A 22,738-nucleotide genomic window follows, 5' to 3' on the forward strand; every position below is an offset into this window, starting at 1 on the left:
GCACTAACTACCCGTATTATGTGCAAGCGTGTGTGTGTAATTTTCAAATATTGTCTTCATTTGAATTAAATTATCAAATGGGCTGTAATATTAGGCTAGAATACTTTCGGGATGAGTATGTATTTTGTAATAGTTAGTTCATTACTAGGCATAATGTAGCTGTTTCTCTTGAATGTACTTTTTTCCATTTATTTGTAAGAAAGAAAAAAGAGGTATTTTTAAAAATATTCCAATTAATATAGCATTACTACTGGGTAAAACACAAATAAAGGGATAGAGTCAGATTTTAGTTCTCCACAGTACATATGTATACAGCTGTACAGCTGTTAAAATTGTCTGTGTCTAAATTGTAAAACAGAGCAGTCAGACAATGCACTGTTTCTCTTCGACACTGTATTTCTGTTGGATTTCTTGGGCTTGACCACCAGGAATATCAGACCACACAGGGCAGGGACACCCTTGCATCATTAAACTGATGAGTTTTCCCATCCTTTTCTATGGTCGAGGACTTCACTCACTGAACTGCTGAGATCAGACCTCTCTGGAGGAGGAGTATCACCTTTGCTTATGCAAAGCTACTGTGGAAAGTTGTATAGATATAATTGATTTTTTTTTTCCACCTCTGCTGTACTTCCTGGGATAGTCTGTTTAAGGCTCTTGTTGAGTGAGTGATAAGATTTTCAAACAGAGGTTTAGAAAGTCTCTGTTGTTTCTCAGTGCTTTGGTTGGAAAAGAATGTGTTGAGATAAGGCCTTTCAGTACCACCAATGGGTAACCTATGTGCAAACAGACAGAGAGGCTGCTTATTTGTGTGTTTTATAATGCTGCTTTAGTTCTTAGTCTTATAAGCAACACAACTGTTCAGGCAGAGAAGCGGTCTTGTGAAATCCGATATAATTATCAGCTGCTGCCAGAGAGCAGAATATGCATTAGAAAATCATATGGAGGAGGCAGGGCTGCTTCTGCCTGCTCCCTCCTTTCCTCTTGCCAACGTGCTGAGAATCAGTGCAGGTTTCAAATCGGATTTGAAACCTGTTCGTTTAACCTAAAACTGCCAGATTCACCACTAAAACATGTCCATAAGTGACATATCTACATGTTTTTTGAACACTTCTGTGGACGGTGATCTCATAACTTCCCTGGGCAGCCTGTTCCAATGCTTATCAACCTTTCCAGTGAAGAAATTTTTCTTAATATCCCACTATTACTTATAATAACTTGAGGATAGCACCTCCTAAAATCACTTAGTAGAAAACATAATACAAAGTAGATGGATGCATTCCCTGTGTAATAATGAACACTTGGACAAAATGCCTTGATTGTTTTTCTAATTCTCATACACCTGATTAGTTTGATTTTCTTTTATGCTAAAAAGTAAACTTTATCACAGTACAATGAAGACTACAAAAAGTAAAGGAAATTGTAGTCTACAGAGGTGTAAGAACCCTGGATAAGAACAGGTCCAAATACTGGCTGTCTTCTGGGGAGTCTGAGTTATACAATGCTATTATTAACTAAAAATTTTTTTCAAGCTTTTTTTTGTTGTGATTTAAAAATGTCACATGTCTCAGCATGATTCATACCACCTCTCCTTTCTATGTTTGTTTTCTCATTCCAGTAGCAGACTGTTACAACACTCAGCTTCCCTTCCACAAGTTACTTTACTGCTCTTTGGAGCCATAAGGCTTAAGCAAAATGGAGATGTACAGATGTGGGTGGGAGGAAGAAGGGGGAATTGAAACTCTCAAAAAGACTTGGTATCTTTTATTTCCCTAAATATATGTATATAAAGAGAACCTGGTATAGAAACAAGTATAAGAACATCAGAAATTTGGGAGAGAGAATATACAATACAGTTGAAAATTATATAACTGCTACATTGCAATGCTTTCAAAATGCTTTCTCTGGTAAGAATTTCAGCTGGTTTTAGTCTGAAAGTATTTGCAGCTCATCTATTCCACAGAACTTATTTTTTTCAAGACAGATTCACTATTGGTCCTTCATAATGAACCAGCTTGCTAACATCCCAGTACTTAAAATATAGTCTTCCAGCAATGTGATCCTGGTATCCTCTGGGGTCATGCTCCGGCATGTGTTTGCTCAGGACACTGGCTGTGTTCTTCATCTGTCCAGCCCCCTTGCTCTTGAGCGTGGCAGTTGCAGAGCTGAGTTCCCACTACAAGTCTCAGCTTGTTGGCCCAGAAGATGGAGATGTTCCCTGGGCTTGTCCAGGTTCAGTGTTGGCTGCGTGGTTACAAGTAGCTGTTGTTTCTCTCTCATACTCCACTTCCAGTGTGTCATGTCTGTGCACACAGCGTACAGTTGTTCCACATATGTAAAGCTCTGGCTTATTTGGGAATGCCTAAGTATAGCTATCACTACTTTCTGTGGGCTAAGGAAATTGACCCAAAATATTCCTTAGATTTAACTTAGTCAGTTGACACTTGGTAAACAACTGCGGTAGATGTTTTCAAAGTGTCTTTAGTTTTCATCACTTTATTCTTTTGTAAATAAGTAAAAATAACTGAAATTTTCCTTCTGCAATGCAAGTATTTTATAGGTTTCAGGCACTAAAAGAGGTAATAAGAAGTGGTTAAAAGCAGTTGCTGTACTCTTGGTACAGAAACTGAGGGTATTAAGGACTTAAAAGATAAGAAAGTAAGATGTAACATGCTACATAATCTTAGCATAATAACTCAGTTTGCATGTATATAATGCATGGTAACTGCTGTTTTGTGGCACATTTTTCAGATGCTGTAATTGCCTGATGAACGTTGCTCTACTACATTCACTGACTGATGAATTCTATACAAACTTTAGACACACCACATAATGGGATGTCTGGGAAGTTGTAAAGTGAAAATTTTATTTGATTAGCCTAAATAAAATTGATAAATACCAGGGAACATAATTTTAGCTTTAGAGAGGCTTTGAAGAAGGTAACTGAATAAAATATCCATATTGATGATGCAGCGTTTGCAAGAGACCTTATAATTCACGCGCATTTCAAGATCACAGTCAGTTACGGAAAAACAAAATTTCACTTTGCTTTACTTTGTACGTTAACCATTGAGGAGCTTACAAAAGTCCTTACTTCAATCATCATAGTGGACATACATTAGAGTATTTTATTTCATGGGTGTTGTGGAGTATAGAAAATTTATTTCTCTCAAAGGCTAGACTTTTTGTCATATAATTCCAAGAAATTTTCATTAAAAGTTGGTGTTTAAAATTATTACTGGTGTTGTTATTATGATCATAGTGATTTGCTGCTCATTAAAAATAGGAGGAAGGAAAACAAACCCAAAACCTGGCAGTTAGGAATTTACTGATGACATGAGAACACTTTTTGTTTGAAGCTCATTTCAAACAAAATTTTTCATTTTCAAAAAAAAAGATTTTGCTCTCTGAAGGGGTGTTGGTACTCTTGCAACCCAAGAAATGTGTCACCACAATTGTGGTGGAAACTCAAGGCTGAGTTCTCCAAGAATAAACCACTCTATCTCCTGCCTTTTCGCTTGGGTGGAACATGAGAACAAGAGCTCACATTTCATCATTCATCAGTGTAATCACTTTCAGGTTCCTTCAAAGAGTGGCGGAATCCCCCAGAAAAGAAAATAGAGCAGGACTTTGTATGCCTAATGCAAAGCAGAGGGTGGGTGGTGCAGGGAAAGACACGGAGCATCTACACCACAAGACGATACTTCAGCGTCTTTGATGCTGCACATTCAAATCCACCCTGGGTAGTGGTGTGAGAAATAAAGAGGTGTGGTGGTGGTGTAGCCATGGTGGTCTAGGATAGTCTAGAGGCAAACCTTGTCTCTCCAAGGGACATGTTTTGCTTTGGCAGGAGCTCAGCTGCTAAATGCCCTGTGTGGCCATAGCAGACAGGTAGCCCGTTTGATTACTCAAGGCATGTGTTGTGATAGACAATCAGCATGTGCAGTGCTGCCTGTCAGCACGCAGAGAGCTACTGCATATGCTCTTTCCTGCCTTGCAGAAATATCTAAAGATAGATCTATTCAGAGAGCTGGGCTTGGTGGGGTAAAGATGGAGTGTAGAGAACAAGGAGCAGCAATAAAACCCTGTGAATACAACCTTTCTCATACTTGATTTTCCTCTTCCCAATTTCTCTCCCCAAAATGTGAAAGGAAAGTAGGAGAGCAACTCATTGAAGTCATCTGAACCTTCTGAAGGCTGTTTTATGATTTCATTTATCTGGCTTGCTTGCGTTTCTTTGTAACTTCTTTCTTCTGCCAAAAATAACTTTTAGGCTATAGATTAGCTGCTCTATAAATGCTGTATAAATAGCAGTGAAATGGCCCAAACCTCCAGAAATGGATTCAACAACAAAGTCAGAATTGGAAGGGTTTGGGACATTTTATTCCAAACTAATTGAATTACAGAATTTTCTTGCAATTGCAAAGGAAACAACTGTGTGCTGCATATTGTGTAAATGTAATGTTTTATATCAATGCCACCATGTTTTTCCTTTGAGAAAATATTTGTAGCACTCACTATTTTTCCAACTATAAGTCTTGTCATGTAAAAGCAATGTCTTAAACTTGAAAAGACTCCTTTTCCAACCATATTGCCCTTGCCTGGCACCTCAAACATCAGCAAAATTCCAAATAACATGAAGTCTGGTTACTTTTGTTAATAGGTGAAATGGTTATTGCAAATTTTTCCTAAGCAGATGGCTTGAGATACCAAAGTGCAAACTGATGCTATCAGTCACCATGGTCTCATCAGAGTTGAGCAGGCAAGTTGGGAAACTGAGGACCAGACTTGTTTTTAAGCCCTGACACTGTTGGCATGATTTTATCTTGTTGCAGAGATTCCAGTCTCATTTTTTCTGTTTGTTACTTTGTTTTGAGAGAGGAGCTAGCATTAAAACTTTAGTAAGTGTGGGTACTTGGGTGCTCTGATTGATGTGTTAAAGTGAACCTTGGAAATAATTTGCCTGAAGCTTGAGCAAAATGAGTTCAAATATGGGGAAGAATGCAGCCTGGATTTATTTAGTTCACAGACTTTTTGTAAATACATTATTTTAATGATTCTTTTGAAACCAGTGACATGTGCTTGCCTTTAGCTGTCTCCAGTGGTGCTGTGTCAGCCCCCAGGGACACCAAGTGGATATTTGCCTGTTCCTGGAGTTGAGTAAGGAATGGAAAGGCAGTATGTGCTTTGTCTGTTGCTGCCCAGGAAATAAATTTCTCAACCTGAATATTTGTTTAGATTTTAGTTTCAACATTAGAAACTTTAGCACACAAATTTTATTTTTTTTTTTTTTGGAGTTGATGACAGGAGTTGCTACATTTATTTAATTGTGCACCCATAAATTTTCTGGGAAGTGGCAGAGCATCTCTTCTTTTAAACGCAGGGTCCTTATGAAAGCTTGTGTGTTCCTATCAGCCTTTTTCCAAGTAACTTTTTTAAAGCAGTCAAGTTGGCCTGATGCTTAAGGCATCGAGGGTGTTGCTTGGCAACTTTGGGCTGTGGGTGCGTTTCTCTGGGAGCAGCTGGACAGATGTTTGCACACAGGCTGACTGGGAGCAGCGCCTGGTGGTGACTGAGCAAACCTGGTCTTAAAATTATTGTTTCAGGGGATGTGAGATAAATTAAACATTTACATTGTGAGAAGCTGTTCAAGATACTCATTATTTGCAAAGTTTAAAAAGCTTTTCAAAAGGGTGAGAGGCTTGAGATGCTTTTCTTGGGTATTTTTCAGTGCCTAGGGGACAAATACATACCATTTGTCATTTGGGTGAGTGAAACTTGTTTAGTTTAAAGTTGTGAGTTGAAGATGATGGTTTGTTTTGCTGTCGTTTGATCTCTCCCTTCAGTATCATTTACATGCTATTAAGAGGATTTACTCTTCAGAGATACAAACCCAGATCTCCCAGGCTTGTTTCTCAGGTCTGTGTCCAGTTGGCGCTTGGTTTCATTTCAGTTAGAAAGAAACCAGTAGAATGTGCTACTTTCTATTCCACAATACAATTTACTGGGTGCACGCAGGGCACCTAACTTTAAGGTATGCCACTGTATTTGCCAAGGGCAAAACACAGAAAACCTGGATCTGATTTTTCTCTGTGAATACTGACAGTGAGAGTGAGTAGCAGGGGGAGTAAGCTGTTGAAGCAGAAGGAAGGGATGGGTTTCTCCTCACTGCTTTCAGTTTTACTGGCAGTGTCCCATCAACTGAATGTGAGACTTAAACTGTAATATGAATTAAAGCATGTTTTAGTGCATTTTGAAAGCGTCTGAGCAGCTATAAACATCAGGTGGAGGAGCTCTTGGTTGTGTGCAGAGGCTGGCTGTTAGCTGGAGGTGGGCTGGCCCCTAGGAGCCCTTCTCAGGTGGGAAATGAAGGTTAGTGGTATCATTTTGAGCAGTTACTCACATAAATAAAGGCTGTTGGCCAATACCACCATCTGATGCCAGCACAGGCTGGCATAGGCCCCAAAAGAGGCAGCAGTGTGACGTTGCCATCATCCCCACTGCTCGTGTCATACCACACCACCCACTCCTCAGTCTTATATTGATAAGATCTCAAAGGGATTTGTGCTGAGGAATTGATCAGATTTCTCACCTCTCCTCCCTTTTTAGCTTTAACATGAGAGGGTTAGCCTATTTCTCCCCATGGCTTTAATGAATACTTGTAGTGGCTTAGTGAAAGGGGCAGGACAGAGGTGGGAAAGAGCAGCTGGGAAATCAGGGGAATGATGGAGACTTTTCTGCTGTTGATATTGCAGATGTTTAACTGACTGGAAGAATGTGGCAAACTGGGCCAGGGACGGGCTGTGTGGAGCAAGGTGACATCTGGCTGGGTGGGCCCTGAGCCACCGGGCACAGCCCCAGGTCCTTCCTTTGTGAAGAGCAGCCACTTCTGCAGTAAAGTTTTGTGCAAGGAAAGAAGTAAGAGCAAGATGAGGTGGTGTACTGGGAACAACTGTGGACTTTTCTAACTAGAGACGGAGAAATTGCACTGTATATATTGGGGTTTTGCTTTCTTGTTGTTTCCTCCAGTAAGTATATTTGGTAGATTAAAAACATCAGCCCTTTCCCTTTCTGTGAGTTTACTTACTGACAGACATTTGATCTGGGTTTTCTACTTTTATGTCACTTTGAGAGAATAAAGATGGAGAGGTATAATTTGACAGGAAAGATAGCCAAGGAACCTAAAGTTCTTATTTAGACATGCCAGGTCAGAAATATTTTAATTCTAAGGAATCCTTGAGCCTAAAGTAATTCTTATACCACTAAAGAAAGCAATCTGTGACATCTTAGCATTTAAGACAATACAGATAAAGGATAATTGTGTTCACATTTGAGCAGGACTTCTTACCTCTTCTCAATAACATTTTAGTATGATGATAAGCATAAATATTCATTGTACTTTAAATAAGAACCTATAGTGCTTCCCTTAATTGCTATTAACCTTCGTTAAGATGAGAGTTGAACTGTGTTGGGTGCTATGCAAACACTCATTAAAGTGCTTTCCCTCCCTGGTAAATCTTGCAGCTAATGAAGACAAATTATATAAAAGCAGCTGGGGGCTATGCCTATTAACCTGGCCACCGAGAGTTGTTTTATTAGAGGTGTCATGAGAAAGAGGTATCTTAAAATGGGATTGTAGAAGGCAGTTACGATTCAGGGTGACATTTCTATTTCTCGTAGTACTTCATGAATACAAGCATTGATTCTCCTTTGTCTCAATGAGACTTGAGCTTATGCTCAAGGTAAACTCCTGCTTAAATCCTTCTCTGAATTAGATGAAAAGAAGACACAGGAGAACTAAAAACAGTTTTGTAACTAAAATGCAGGACTGGGTTTAATGGTATGGAAAAGGAAGAAGGAAGGCTTTCCTATTTAACACCCCGAAAGTAGAGCAAAACAACGTGCACTGTGGGCATGAAAACAAAAAGCCAGAATTTCGTGGGCTGAAATAGATGGACTCAACAGAAAGCAACACAGTAAAAGGGAAATGGTCTGTGTTGACCTCCATAGACATGGTTACCATCTGGGAAGCTTGCAGTCTTAGAGTTGCAAATAGAAAATGAGAGTTGTCTTTGCCCTCCCTCATTGTTAGGCTGTTCAGGAACCCTACTGAAATTCAAATAAATTCGCGATAACTGCATATTGCACATCTTCTGTATTGTGAGTTTCCTGTAGTCAGTGTGTGTTAGATCAGAATACAGTTAAACCATAGCAGTGATTACGCATAAACAAAATAAAAAAAATAAGATCTTAACTGAGATTACTCTGTCTGAAAACTAACTTTTGTATGTTTTGGACATAGCCTCAGGTGCATGCCAAAGCATCGTGTATCCCTAAAATGTGGCTACCTTTGGTTCACAATGGGGCTGGAGAACAACAGGAGGTAATCACTCGATAATCCAGTTAGTGCTCTCAGTCAGAAAGTAGCTACAGATATGAAAGTCACAAAAGGCAGTGCTGAATTAATTGCAGTAAATCTTCTACAGGCAAGATTTCAGTTGCAGAAGCACTGGGGCCAAATTTGCTGATTGTTCCTTCAGTAGTATTAAAATGGGGTGGATTTGGCACTGAATGGCAGAGTGAGACTTACTTCAGACGGCACACCAAATAAATCTCTTCACTGAGGTTAATAAACCAGTGCCAAGAATAAATCTGACCTGCAGTGTCACTGAGCTGTACTAAGGGATATCTCACCAGAAGGTTTACTACTTACATATTTGAAGGCAATGGTAATATTGGCCAATTAGTGGGCATTATGTTTGCAGTGAGGGAAGACAGAAATAGAAGATCTGGTCTGATTTCTAAATCTTACCTTCATCTGCTCACAGTAATCACTCTTAATTATGAGAATTTTGTTTCATTGCCATGCAGAAAGTTAAGCTGCATGAGTCATGGGCAGAACAGTTTGCTTTTAATAAATGGAAGTGAATACGGTAATAATAAAAAAGAAATTGAAAAAAAAATCAGTTCGACTCCAAACCCATCTGCCCGTCTAGACAGATATTGCCAAGCTCCTGTCTGCTAAGAAGTATCTTCTTAATAATGCTGTACTAATGCTACTACTTTTACAGTACTTTCCATTTTTCAGTGCTAATTCATCATTGGCTGGACTTGAGACAGTCTTTTGCCGAGTTTGATAGCATTTTTGTGTCTTGCTTTTCTGTAATGTGCTATTTTGAATGCCATGTCCAATCAATTAGGGAATCACAAGAATGTTTTAGGCATCAGTTCCCAGAGCTGGGCAATAATCCTTGTCCCTGTTCTTCCAGGGTTGCCTATTCATCTTTTCCTGGCAGAGACCGTGTGTCTCCCCATTCCCCTCTCCTATAAAAAAAGTCCTTGTAGTGGCCAAATGCTCTGCACAGGCCTGTTTTCCTTACGGCTCTCTGCCTCTGACTGGAACCCTGTGGGGAAGGGGGTTGTGTGTGTGTGTTGGCACCTTCTCCTTCTCCGCCTCTAATTTACCTGCTTCATGTCAGAGGCTGTCTTTGCCTTTATTCTTCCCTGGCTTTTTCTCCCTCCCTCCCTCCTGCCCTTTAAAGGGCTTTCCCAAGCAAGTTGCAAGTGTTCACGAAAAGGGAGAAACTGGAATAGCAGAAGTGATGGATGTACAGAGAACGGAAGGCAGAGCTTGCCACCTATTTTATCCATTTCCCCAGTTATGTGTTGATCTCCTGAGTGACTCTGACTCTTGCTTTTACAGTTGGGTCCTGGTGTCTCGGTAGCTATGTGCCTCCCTCCCCAAAGGATGGGATGCTGGGGACAGCCTGGCTTCCAGACCAGCACGGAAGCAATTCGGACATGCATCAACTGCCCTTGGTTGGGAGAAGGGACTGTCTTGGGCTGCACCAAGTCTGATGTGAATAGAAACTCAAACAGAATCCTTTGCTCCTGACATTCAATTCTGAAACATCACCTCCAGAAAGACGAGAAAGCAGCAAAAATAAAATTATTGTCCCATAGCAAGGCAGGAGATCAGTCTCTTCTAGTGCTGCCTGGACTTGTCATGTGGTCTTCCTTTTGTGTAAATACTTGGAATAACTCCAGTCAAGTGCAGGGGGATTATTCACATTTCTCACCTGTGAGAGAAAAGTATAGATTCAGGCTTACTAGAAATTACTGAAAATACCTTTTTTTAAAAAGAGAAATAATATTAAAAGCTGTTGACTCATGGAAACCTAAACTTCCATGGAGTTCCCATCTGACAGAAGTCAAGGCAAGTTGGACAACGAATCCACTTTGGAATTAGAAAGTAACATTTGAAGTTGAAAAACAAATATTAAAAATACTGTGAATGTTGAGAACTCTGAAACTTGGGCCCATATTGGTACCTCAGATGTACCAGCTACCTTTTATCTGTAGCAAAGATTTCCTGCTTGTAGGAGCAACCTGTTAATACCACTTTATATTTTGAAGTTAAATCAATATGCTGAAAGCCTTATAGATCCTCAGGTGAAAGATGATGACATTATATATGCAGTATAACCACAAAAGGGATCACAGAGGATGGGGTAACTATGGGGCAAATCTACCTGCAAGTACTGCTTAAAGACAACAAGTGTGGCTGGGTAGCGCAAATGCTCCAGCAACGTATCTCTGCTTAGAAGTGATGTAACGGGCAGTGCAAGAGCTGCCAAAGGTTGAGCTAGTAAATTCTTCCTGGTTTTTTTCAGAAAGATTTCTAAAGTTTCCTAGCTTCTTTTGAGGCTCAATTTGACTCAGACCAACTCAATCCTTCTTTTACTTTCCTCTTGTTTTTTGTTTTTGTTTTTGTTTTTTTTTTTCAAATCAAACCTTGTTAACTCTACTCTGTGTCTTTGCTGTCAAGTCCATTCCCTTGTGATTCGTGATGGCTTCCAGAGCTCCTGGTGGAGAAGAATGTGCAAGTCTTGTTATTTCAACTACATGATCGGAGTTATGCCCTCTATTAGTTGATGGCACACATTTTTCTTTTGAAGTCTCTTTCCCTTTTATGCACGTTATGGGTGTGCCAGATGTGTTAAGTGGCACTCCTGCATAGCAGGTGAAGAGTGGGGTATGTTTCTGGCTATGATTCTACATGAAATACAGAACAGCACAGTTTTGCAGACCTGAGAAATTGTATGCTGCTGCTTACTATAAAAAACCTCTTACTCTTCTTAAATCCCCCAGAGATGCTGCTAATTAAAGGAGATATTCATGCCCCCCTTACCTCTCCCAATTCATATCAGAGCCCTGAGTATAATTTGGATCTCATAAGTTTTGGGAGCTCTCAAAATGCCTTATATAAAGGGCCTATGTAAAGCCCATTTTATTCACTGTGCTGTACCAGTACTGAAGGTGCAGCATGAGAACGTGTCGATCTGTCGCTCTTCTGTAGCCAAGCCATCACTGCCCTTCCTGTGGCCAATTCCTCCTCTGGAAAAGAGCAAGTTCAGCTGCTTCTGGTCCCCCGGAGAAGCAAACAAGTAGTTCCTCTGGGTGCCATGGTGCATCAGAGTCTCAAACCCAACCGTGTAGTAGGTGGAGAGCTCAGTTATGATCTCTAAGAGAAGCTACATACTTACCAAAGCGGAATGGTCCAAGTAGGATTAATCCGCTCCCAAACTGCTTCTGTATGCACTAGAAATTTTTGATACTTTTTGACATGTGGCAATGCTGTGGTCTGTACTGGAGTGAGAACTCCAAAGTCGTATTCAGTTTTACAGTTTCCTTTTTAGATTGGGAGCTAATATGTAGCAGGACCTACATTTTATTTTTTTCTGTTTTGGCTATGTTGTTAGGGAAATAAGGTTCAGATTTTAAGAGCATAGGGTTTGTCACTGGAAATTAAAATTGAAAAAGCCGGTAACTTCCCTCCCCATCAAAACCCCCCTAGTGTAATTGAAAGCTAGACCTTGCCAGCACACAGCTTGCTGCTTTTAAATTGACGAGGAGCCTCTCCATCGCGGGCGTTTGGTTGCAACTGCAGCAGCTAAACTCATCTCTCTAAATAGACGGATTCATTTAGCTGAACCAAAAAACGGCCGGATTCCTCCGGACGCAGGTGGGGATCCCTGTGCCGGGCGGGAGGGGTGCGGGGGTAGGTTCCCTGCATGTGCCTGGGGAGCAGCCCTTGGCGGCCCGGGGAGCGGGCAGGCGGGGGGCCTGGCTCCACAGACCTGCCGGCATCCAGCTTTTGCCGTTCTCCGCGGCGTACGCTTTTTTGCCTTTTTTTTTTTTTTTTTTTTTTCTTCCCCCTTTCCTTTTTCCCTCCCTCTCTCCGGAGAAGCGTCGGCAGCCCTGATTTGCTGGGGAGCGGCGGAGGCTCGCTCTGGGCAGAGCCGGGCTGCGCTGCCGCTGCTGACGCGTGGCCGCCGCCGCCGCGCCGGGAGCTGCCCCGCGCCCCGTCCCCGCCGCTCCGCGCCGCCGAAGAGGGACCTCCGCGCCGCTCCGGCATCGCTGCCTGCGGCGCCCTCCCCGCCGCGGGAAGCAGAGGGTATGCCTGGGGGGGCGGGAGCAGATTGCATCCCCCCCCCCCCCTTTTAAATATATACGTATTTATTTATATATATGTGTGCGTGCATATATACATTATATATATATACACATCATTCTTAGGAGCCATTTTTAAGTTGGGGGGGCGGTGTGTGCGCTCGGCCGGGCTGCCCGGGGGGCGCCGGGGGTAGGCAGCGAGCGGTGCCCCCCGCAGAGCGGGGAGGGCGGCGGGGGCTCCGCGGGGACACACAGACTGGGCTGCTCCCGCCGCAGCTCTGCCGGGGTCTGCGGGGGGGGGGGGGAGGGGGGCGCTTTGCAATTCTAAATTTTTTTAGGGCGATACGCATTTCTGTGGGAAACTTCTGTAGGCGGCAGAGGCGCGGAAGAGTGGGGGGCTGCCTGGCGTGGTAGGGCGCACTCTGAGCCCCCTCCAGGGCCGTGCCTCCCCGAGTGTCCGCTGCCCCGCTCACCTGGGGGGCACAGCACCTGGGCGGTGCAGGGGCCCGGCCGGGGCTCCGCGACTGGCGGTGGCGGGGGGGGGGGGGCTTCACCCCCCCCCCCCGGCCCGGGCCGTGGCTTCTGCAATGCGGTGGGTGTGGTTATGCACGGAGAGCACATCGCAGCCCCGGACCGCTGCAGTGGCAGCGGCGCGCCGGCCCCTTCCTGGCCGGCAGCGAGGGGCCCCGCCGGGCCGGGGCTGCCCCGCTCCGCCCCGCGCTGGGGACCGCGCGTCCCTGCCCACCCGGCCCGGCGCGGGCTCCAGGTGCGAGGGAGCGCGGCCCGGGCGCTGCATCCTCGCACTCCTCCCCATCCCCACGCCAGGCCCCGCGGAGTGCTGTGTGGAAGTGTCGGTGCTCGGTCAGGTCTCTGGGGAAAGGGGAATAGAAAAGCCGTGGGTGCGACCAGCGGGCGAGCTGAGCGGGTCCGGGTGCGGCCCCTCGCCCTTGGGTGGCCGGAGAGGGGCTGGGGTGGGTGGTTGGAGTAGCATTTTGTCTTTTTCGGTTGTCCCATCTTTCATTCAGAAGTGAAACTTTATCGCATATACCGAGAAGCTTACAAAGTCGCACTCCTATGATGATCGCAGTAGCAAAGCATCCTCATCTGGCCTTGCGCTGCCTTGATTTAATTTCTCTTGGGGCTGTGCTGGAGGAGGAAGGCGCTGGGTAAAGGCTGTTATCACTCACCGCTGTTCTCCAGCATGTGCCCGTGTTTGAGGCAGAGGTGGAAAGTATTTCCTCCACTGAACATGCATGCTGCTTGTAAGTTGAAGGGAAACTACCTACGTTTGAGGTCTTTTCTGTCAAAATGATTGCAAGTCAGAGGCCCGCTTGCCAAAAAAAAATAAAAAAAATAAAAAAAGCTCTGGGTTAGTTGTGTGCCATGTGCATCCGTCCTTTTACAGCCTGGTGAGCTGAGTGATACCTTTTTCATTTTACTTTTAATGTTGTTAGCATTTGTCTCTGTCTATAGAAAACTGAAATATTTGTATAAAGAAAGCAACTAAATCTCATAGAAAATAAGAATATAAGCAGAATACATAAGGCTTTGACCAGTAAGGTCAGATGCAATCAAATGTATGCTTTTTCTCTAAATCTATGGAGAAGAGTCCTTTGATAGAGTATTAAAAGGTCAAGATCATCGTACTGCATCACTGATGTGGTTAAATTCACTGGTCTTGCTGCACCTCTGTGTGTGTACATACATAATAGAGTATAAGCAAATACTGCTGTGCTGGTCTCCTTGGGTTAGAAAGTTTCAGCTCTATGTGAGCATGAGACCTGCATGGCAATAAGGGGAGGAGAAGAGAGCCCGAGAGCACCGCATTAGAGTAGGAGCACTGGGAGTTTATTCCTGACGGCACCGCATGAACAGGAGGGCTCCTTGAGCCGCTGGCATGCTGCAGACCTGCTTGCTGCAGCAGAGAACGTGAAACATATCGGGAAGCATTAAAAATACACCGGTTATATTTAATCAGACCTGTACAGCCCGTGCCGCTCCCCAGACTAACTGCCCGCAGTCGCATCCCTCCGTTAAGTGGCGCAGCTTACGGCCTTTTCTCCCGAAAGGCTGCCCCGTATGACCGAGGAGCTGGTCGGATGCGCATCAGGAGCTCATGCGATGGGAGCCCGCTGCTGCGGTGGGCAGGTTTAGCCTTGAGGAGGAGGAGCGGGGGAGGGGGGGAGCAGGGTGTGGCACCCATCCCCAGCCTGCCCCTGCGCCTCTGCCTTGGCGGTTCCTCACTGGATAGGGCTGTGTCTGACTGCTGGAGAGCTGCACCAAAACTGGAGAGGTCTGGTTTGGGTTGGGGTTTTGTTCTCTCTTCCGAGGAGGAGCAAGTGAAGGTGAAGCTACAACTTACGTAATTTTTCAATTAAACAGGGTGAAATCTTTTCTTGTCTGTAGTGGAAATCTGCAGAATATTTAGTCTTTGATGAGAAAAAATTATTGTTCACAGATTTTTCTTTGAAGTCTGGGGAGGGGTCTGTGGGTAAGAGTATAGGTAAGAGTACTGATAGGAGGTTTGTCCCACAGCAACATGGTCGCACCTATGGTTGTTAGATTTGTTGTTTGATGCATGGTTGTGAATTCCATGGGGGTTATGCGTGGTTGTTTTCTTAAAATATGTAAAATGTCACTCCTTTGTGTTTCAGGCATGATCTTGAGTTAACGGAAAGTTCTTGAAATGTGTTAAATGTGTTATTTACGGTGGGTGACATTCAGACTTGTTTTGTGGAAATCTCATGTACCAGTAAATGACTGCTTGTTGTCTGAGGGAAAACGTCAAACCATTTATAAGCGGTTATAAAAGACTACTTGTCTCTCATGAGAGGAAGCATCAGCTTTATTTCTCAAGCTACAGCATTTTCAACACAAAACACAAAAGTAACCGTGACTTTTTTTACATCAAAATACATCATTGGGTGGGAATCTCTGTATGTTCAGTGCATGTTGGGCTTTGAAAATGAAGGGTCGGTCCATGCAGAGAGAGCTGTTGTGAGTCTGCAGGATTGTGATCTTTCATTGTGTATAGCATGGACCCAGGATACCGCAGTTTAGCATCTTATTTATCACATTTTTACAGGAAATATGTTATGACTGCAGTGTTTGAATGTTATAGGCATATGTTATGAATGCAGTGTTTCAAAGTGCAAATTCTTCCAACAGAATTTCTCTCTTAATCGAGTGAATATAATGCATGCATATAACTGAAAACTATGTCTGCTGTCAACTACACTGAAAATTAGGCTGAAAGTAAGTTTATTCTGAAGAATCACGATGGATTGTTTTTATTTGGTGTGAAAGTTAGAGTATATAAGAGTGTTACCCAGAACTAGACTTAAATAAGCATCACTAAGCAGTTTGAGTCAGTACCATAAAGGAAGTCTTTTAAACAGATGAACCACTGAAAGAATGATAGATTAGCTAGTTTTTATAGCAAGTTTCTCTAAATTTTCAATCTCCAGTTTTAGCCATTCATAGGGGCTGGGGAATGGTCCAAGTCTAAATGTGTATATGGACACAACAGCACTTCCTCTTCCTTTAACTGGCTAGAAACACCCAAAGAGAAATGCTTGTTTTCTTTAGAAAGATCTCAGTTTCTTAAAATAAACAGCCTAGGTAGTGGAGAAGAGGAGCATAAAGCACTTATCTTGGCTTCAGTAAGAGAAAACCTACAGGCCCTTTGCTCCCGCCCATGCCATTCTTGATCATCATCACTATAAGCATCGGTGCAGAGGAAGCTCGGGAGGATTGCAGAGGACTAAGTATCTGTGGAAAAGCAGAAATGGGTCAGTATTTGGGACAAGTGAGTTAATCTGAGACAATGTGCTGTATAGATGGCAAAATCGGTATCTTCTGCACCCTTCCTGAGTAATTGATATAATGCAATTTGAGTAATTGTCAGCTTTCTGTCTCTGGAGGAAAATGAAATCTTTACTTTTTACTTCATCTTTGTATCAGCAGAGCTGGCTGTTCTTGAATAAAGTGGATAAAAGCAAAAAAGGAAATTATAATAATCTATTTGCATCCTATGGGATGCAGTATGCAAAAGGGTAATACATAAATAAAAAGTATATGAACTAAAAAAAAAAACAAGGTGTGGGGAAAACTTTTTACATAGACCTCTTAAATTTTTACCCTTTCCTTTATGTGTCTTGGAAATACTTTTTGTGGCACAGAGAATTCTCTTCAGTGGCTTCACTGCCTGTCAAAACTGATCTGTTGGCAAGCTGAGAAACAAAAGAAGTACTGAAATCTGCATGAGCATCACCCACCAGATGTTTGATCCCACTGAGAAAAGTCTTTCAGTTTAGAGGGTTAAAGAGGAATGTGGAAAATGAGGACTCAGAGCATGTGTTGGAGTAAAGGGCTAGAATAAATGGAAAGCATATGTGAATATAAATAAATATTTTCACAAAGGCGAAGGGAATGTGAAGAGAAAAAAGCAGGATACAATTTTGGATACCTGCTCACATGCATGTATTTGTATGAAACAGATGTTTATTGGCAAATGTGACAGAGGGAAGTAGTCATAGCACTGCTCTAATAAGTGAGAGGTGGGAGAAGAAAGCTCCTGTATGGAATAGAGAATGATGTTTCTGTTTTGGGGCTATGTTAAAATTGAGACTACCAAGGAGTAGCGTGCATCCATCGCTTGGCTCTTCTGCAGCCTTTTTCCTAAACCAGGGGTTGGGGTTTATTCCCAGATGGGCTGCAGGTAGCAAGTGGGGGGGTAATTTGGGGTGACAATAGCTGACCCTGGTGGGCTCTTGGCTGGAGCCCTGTTGATGATCGGTGGGCTCTTCCTGGGAGAGAGATAGGGAAGACATCAGTCCGTGGCCCATGTCACACCAGAGCAAGCACACTTACGTCTGTCGTTTTGCTCTGCTCTTTAGTTGTGTCCTGCTCCTCCAGTCAGGCTCTTGCCTATTGCTCCTGCCACATGGCCCTTTTCCCTAGCTGCTGTCACTGGCTGCGTGCCCCTTTCTTTGGGCTCCTTGGTGGGGTCCCTGCTGGGACAGGAACCTCTGGCACTGTCCGTTCTTCCCTTTGCTCAGGAAGGTGGTGAAACATCTGCTTCCTTCTCCTCCTTCCCATTTGGGATTATTCCTTCATGTTCTTCTTCCTCAGAGCTTCATTCCTTGCAGTGGCTCAGCTTCAGCACTCTCTACCTCCCCGGAGGAGATGAGTAAATCCTGGGAGGCAGCCACGTGCTGGGGAGCACCAGCAGCCCTTTCCCTGGTGGCAGGAGGTGACACTGCTCATGGCAGCCAGGGAACATGACACTGCTGGTAGCAATGGAGCAGGAGGACTCCCTGGTGGAGGTTACCTTGTTTACTCCTTATGAATCTAAGGGCAATTATGTGTAACACCTCCTGTTTCCTAGGACATAGTGGCTGCAAATACAATCTTGTTTAATAAGCCAGCAGACGTAAACAGGCTGTGAAGAACAGAAGAAGGAAGAAAAAAACCACTCAGTTCTTCCAGACCTAGGAAACATATGTTTATGCTAACTGAGAGACCTGTTCTTGCACCCTGACTCATGTCGGGGAGTGTCTTAATCTGCCAGTCTTCCCACAGAAATCGGTGAGCCTATCTGTGAAGCAAGGCTCAATTCAGTTTAAATAGAGGTATCAAAATCTGACCCAACCAAATCGTAGCTTCGGTCAGGAAGCTGTAATCTTTCTAAGGACCCTGGAGGTGATTACTTCACCAGGTCAACTGAATTTATCGCTGTTTTCTTTCAATTAAATTACTGCTGTTGCAGAGCAAGTGTTGGGACAGGCAGCACTTAGCCCCTGTGCTCCCTAGTGTGATTGCTGAGGGTACCCCACAGATACACTGGAGTCAGTACATGGACATATGCATCTCTATAGAAAAACACTGCCACTTGCCTGTGGGAATTATTTGTATCAAGAAATCTAGTACCTCTGTTTTGATCCCAGTAGTGGTTCTTAACCTTTCATATCAGTAAACAGGAGGTTTGATAAGGTAAAGGTAGTGGTTGATGTATAAAACCGTGCACTTGGGAAAGCAGGGTCTTTTTAGTTTGGCCAGATGGTCTTGATAGTCCAGGCATTGGTGGCACAGAGCCCTTTGTATGGGGTATCTGGCACCAGCATTGCCAGGGAGGTTGGAGAATGATGGGCAGCTGCCTTTTTGAAGGTCAACACATCACCTTGTCTTGATGCAGGTGTAAAACACAGGTCTCACTTCCACTTAAGGGTCTGGCCTAAGGCGCAGTGCCCTCCTGTTGTAAGGAGGTTTCTCAGTTGATCATTTTATAGTGAACCACACCACATAGTTGGCTGACAATGACCAACTGTTGGGTGCGATTGACATGCTGGAGGGGAGGGATTGCATTCAGAGGGACCTTGACAGGCTTGAGAGGTGGGCCTGGATGTACCTCATGGAGTTCAACAAGGCCAAGTGCGAGGTCCTTCACAAGGGTCCTGCACAATTCCAAGCACAAATACAGGCTGAGAGATGGATTGAGAGCAGCCCTGAGGAGAAGGACTTGAGGGTGTGTGTGGACAGGAAGCTCAACATGATGTGACAATGCATGCCTTACAGCCCAGAAAGCCAACTGCATCCTGGGCTGTATCAAAAACAGAGTGGCCAGCAGATTGAGGGAGGTGGTTCTGTCCCTCTACTGCACTCTCATGAGACCCCACTTGGAGTATTGTGTCCAGCTCTGGGGTCCCCAGGGAAGGGTGTAGACCTGTTGAAGCAGGTCCAGAGGAGGGCCACAAAGATGATCAGAGGGCTGAAGCAGTCATTCTATGAAGACAGGCTGAGAGAGGTGTTGTTCAGCCTGGAGAAGAGAAGGCTCTGGGGAGACCTCATTGCAGCCTTCCAGTGGTTAAAGGGAAGTACAGAAATGATGGAGAGACTTTTTACATGGGCATATAGTGATATAGGACATAGGAGAATAGCTTTAAACTGAAAGAGGACAGGTTTAGATTCAATATTGGGAAGAAATTCTTTACTTTGAGGGTGGTGAGACACTGGAACAGGTTGCTTAGAGAAGTTGTGAATGTCCCATCTCTGGAAGACATAGAATCATAGAATATGCTGAGTTGGAAGGGACTCATCAGCATCATTGAGTCCAACTCCTGGCCCTGTGCAGGACACCTCAAGAATCTCATCATGTGCCAGAGGACGTTATCTGAAGCCAGGTGTTCAAGGCCATGTTGAATAGGGTTTTGAGCAACCTGGTCTAGTGGAAGGTGTCTCTGCCCATGGCAGGTAGTAGGAACTAGATGATCTTTAAGGTCCCTTCCAACCCAAACAGTTCTGTGATTCTAGGATAATGACAGTACATGACTGCTTTAACCATGTGTCTCACTAGGAAAATGCCGTTATAAAATCTCAAGAGCAGCCCTGGAAGGAGAAGCCCAGCTGCGGGGTTGAAAGGTGAAGTGAGATGACAAGGGTTTTTTTTAACGTTGGAATTTGTCTTTTCCATTTTTTCTGTCTCTCCCATTTGGATCATTCCAGAAGGCTATAAGTTTTTGGTCAATTATATGTGCTTGAAGAGAAACACTGTAATGTAGTTTCCTCGCACAGGAGCATTATTCTTGTACAGCTGGAGCTGGCAGCCTTTCATTCCCTTACCACCTCCTTTCTTCTCCTAAAAATAGCAGCACACTACAGCGGTATTACAGGAGAGGCAGAAGAACGTTTCCTGAGCAACAATTTTTGCCGGATGGTGGTTGAAGTAGCATCAAGAGCAGATTTGGAGGGAGTTGGAGTGAGATAAAAATAGGAACAGAACAAAATGGGACCAAGGCAAAACTGGTGTGGAGAGGATGAAGCTGGTCAGTGAAAAGTGCATGGATGGTAAGGTTCACTGGACTGTGTAACAGCTTGCCTGGGGAATTGGGAGAAACCTCAGCGGTTGAATCATTTAAGAGTTGTCGAGACAGAGCACTCAGCAGCAATGTATGGGTAACAAACTCACAGTGCGGATAGGAGACGTGGGTGACATGACCTAATTTCCATCTCTGATTTCTATGGTTTATTAAAGAGTTTTGCAGACTTTCTCTTAGCAAGCTTAGAGCTGGAATTTGAGGCATGGCAATTAGGAGGATCCTTTAATACTGTGCCAGCACTCTGTCGGGGTTTCATCCGTTACTTGTAGGGATAGCGTGCTAAGTGCAGCAAACAGAGGTTGTGGACAGGCTCTACACCAGTTTAGATCTGGTTATGACAGTGGCTTGTATTCTGTGTTCAGTCCTGCCCTCAATGCCACTAGTCATATTTGTAGATTATAATCATTCCATTCATGGGCTATAGTAGATATTTGGAAAAAGTAAAAAAGATAACCATGACTCACAACTACTTCTCATGCCACCCTATTTAAGGACACTCTCAAGAACTAGAGAATGACTGATTTGTCATAGTTTATTCTGATCTTGGAAATCCTTTCACACCTGTAATGGGATGGAGAAGCAGAACCAGCAGACAGTGCTTCTGCCATCACTGGTTGTCCAAGGCAGGGAGAAAAGGCAGTGCCCATCACCTTCATCAGTATATTTAAATATATTCTGTCTGCATAAACAATGTTACTTACTTTTATGTGCACATAACTAAATATGCCACACAATTATTGTGATGGTGAAATGCTGATATAACTAAATTACTTGAGAACTAAACTAAACTAAACTTACTTGAAAAGCCTACCTTATTCTTCTAAGTGTTGGTGCTGAGGTTGTTATTTCTGATCTATTACCCATTGACCATAGTTTTCATGAAGCCAAACCATCCAGAATTTCATACCTAAAGTTTGAAAGTATTTTATCCTAATCTACTAGTTCTGTGACTCAGATTTCTTGACTTGTTCTTCATTGTGTGAACCCAAAACTGTTTTTCTTACACTTGTATCATATATAAACCATGAATATTGTACTGTGCAGCATCTCTGCCAACATAGTGATGCAGAACAGTAAAGCCAGTCCTTTTCTCAGCCTGAGGGGACAGTGATTAAATTAGGGATGCAGAGCTGAAAAAATAAAAAAGTTCCTTCTTTTTAAATTTTTACCAGCTTCCCACTGCTGTTCTGTAGGAACAGACGTAAAATGTCTCTTGCTAGTACAGGGCAAACTGCATGGTTTTGGAGTTACCCGTGGAGGCAGGATGGTTACACTGACCAGAAGGATGTCAGCAGCTTCTGTAAGAGGAGTGTCTCAATTAAAGTGAACTCTTTACCTGGCTTTGGGCTGCCTCCCTCTTTGGCTCCAATTTTGTTTTTACCAATCTGCTGTGCAGACGTGATCGTTGTGTTTTCCCCATCTCTTATTGTTCTGAATAACTTCGCCTCACCCCAGTAGCAGTTTGGTTATTGCACTTTATTTTCCTGTTTCCCTGTGTCCTGCATTTTCCATCACCCGAAGCGCCCCTTTCTGACTCTTGCCTGTGTTTCTTCTATCTAAAAGCAAGATAGCTGGTATGAAAAAAGATGCCCTCCCATGACCTTCTGATCCTGTGATGTTGCTTTGAAGAATGCTGTCAGTGTAGCTATGCCTCCTTTTTTTAACCACTTTGTGAAAATCTATACAAGTGTTTGATATCTCCATAGATTTGTAGGAAATCTTGCTGTGCCCTTTTTTATTTTTTTAAGTAACAAAAGTGCTGGCATGCAATAGAAGATGTGGCAACAAACTATCATATGCTAAAGTAACTAACTGTCATAGGATATCCATCGTTCTCTGGCTTCCAATCTAAAATGGATACATTAACTACATATTGCATTATGTACTTTGCTGAAAATCCTTTACTACCTTTCTTTTAAGGTGTACCAAGGCTATCATTATTCCTAACCTGCGTAATTGTGAGTGTGCTTCCTTCGTAGTGTCCTCTGCACCTGGAATGTTGTAAGAAGAATAATTTCTGCAGGATGGGAATGTTGTAAGAATTATCTGCAGGATGGGACTTGGCAAACAGATTAAGGTCTCAGCCAAGGAACTACATTGTCTGTTCATTTTCTAAACAAAACTATTTCAGCTGAAGGAGAGTGTTTTGTATCTGGTTTTCACTGTCTGTGTTTTGATTTTGTAAAGTAGATGTGATAGGCAATTATTTCTGCATACGTGACATTGTTTAAAAAATACTAGTGGTTAAATATTTCTTAATTAAATGTTGGCTGCTGAGCCTGAAATAAACTGTCCAGAAATTCAGAAAGAATAGCAAAAACATTAACAAGAGTCTGAATAAGAGTTTCCATAATGAATAGAATTATTTCCTACTTGAAAACATACTAGTTGGAGATGTGGGCTGAGCA

The 22,738-nt window shown here is 43.3% G+C and overlaps 1 protein-coding gene across 26 annotated transcripts in view; it reads left to right on the top strand.

The window, feature by feature from the left end:
• EPB41L3 (erythrocyte membrane protein band 4.1 like 3) overlaps positions 1-22,738 on the top strand; it is a 143,299-nt gene that overhangs the window by 34,205 nt on the left and 86,356 nt on the right. For 7 of the 26 annotated variants that reach the window (XM_039382201.1, XM_027747757.2, XM_039382205.1 and 4 more), the window contains exon 1: positions 12,354-12,457. The exons of 1 other annotated variant lie outside the window; for it this stretch is intronic. The gene's annotated coding sequence lies outside the window, so the exon portion shown is untranslated. Of the gene's footprint in view, positions 1-12,003; positions 12,026-12,349; positions 12,458-14,734; positions 14,799-22,738 lie in introns of those variants that run through there. 18 more of the 26 variants (XM_027747035.2, XM_027747212.2, XM_027747517.2 and 15 more) reach the window with 8 other exon arrangements.

Source organism: Pipra filicauda, unplaced genomic scaffold (genome assembly GCF_003945595.2).
Source record: "Pipra filicauda isolate LSUMZ 115617 unplaced genomic scaffold, ASM394559v2 scaffold260_size1094732_pilon, whole genome shotgun sequence".
NCBI lineage: Eukaryota > Metazoa > Chordata > Aves > Passeriformes > Pipridae > Pipra > Pipra filicauda.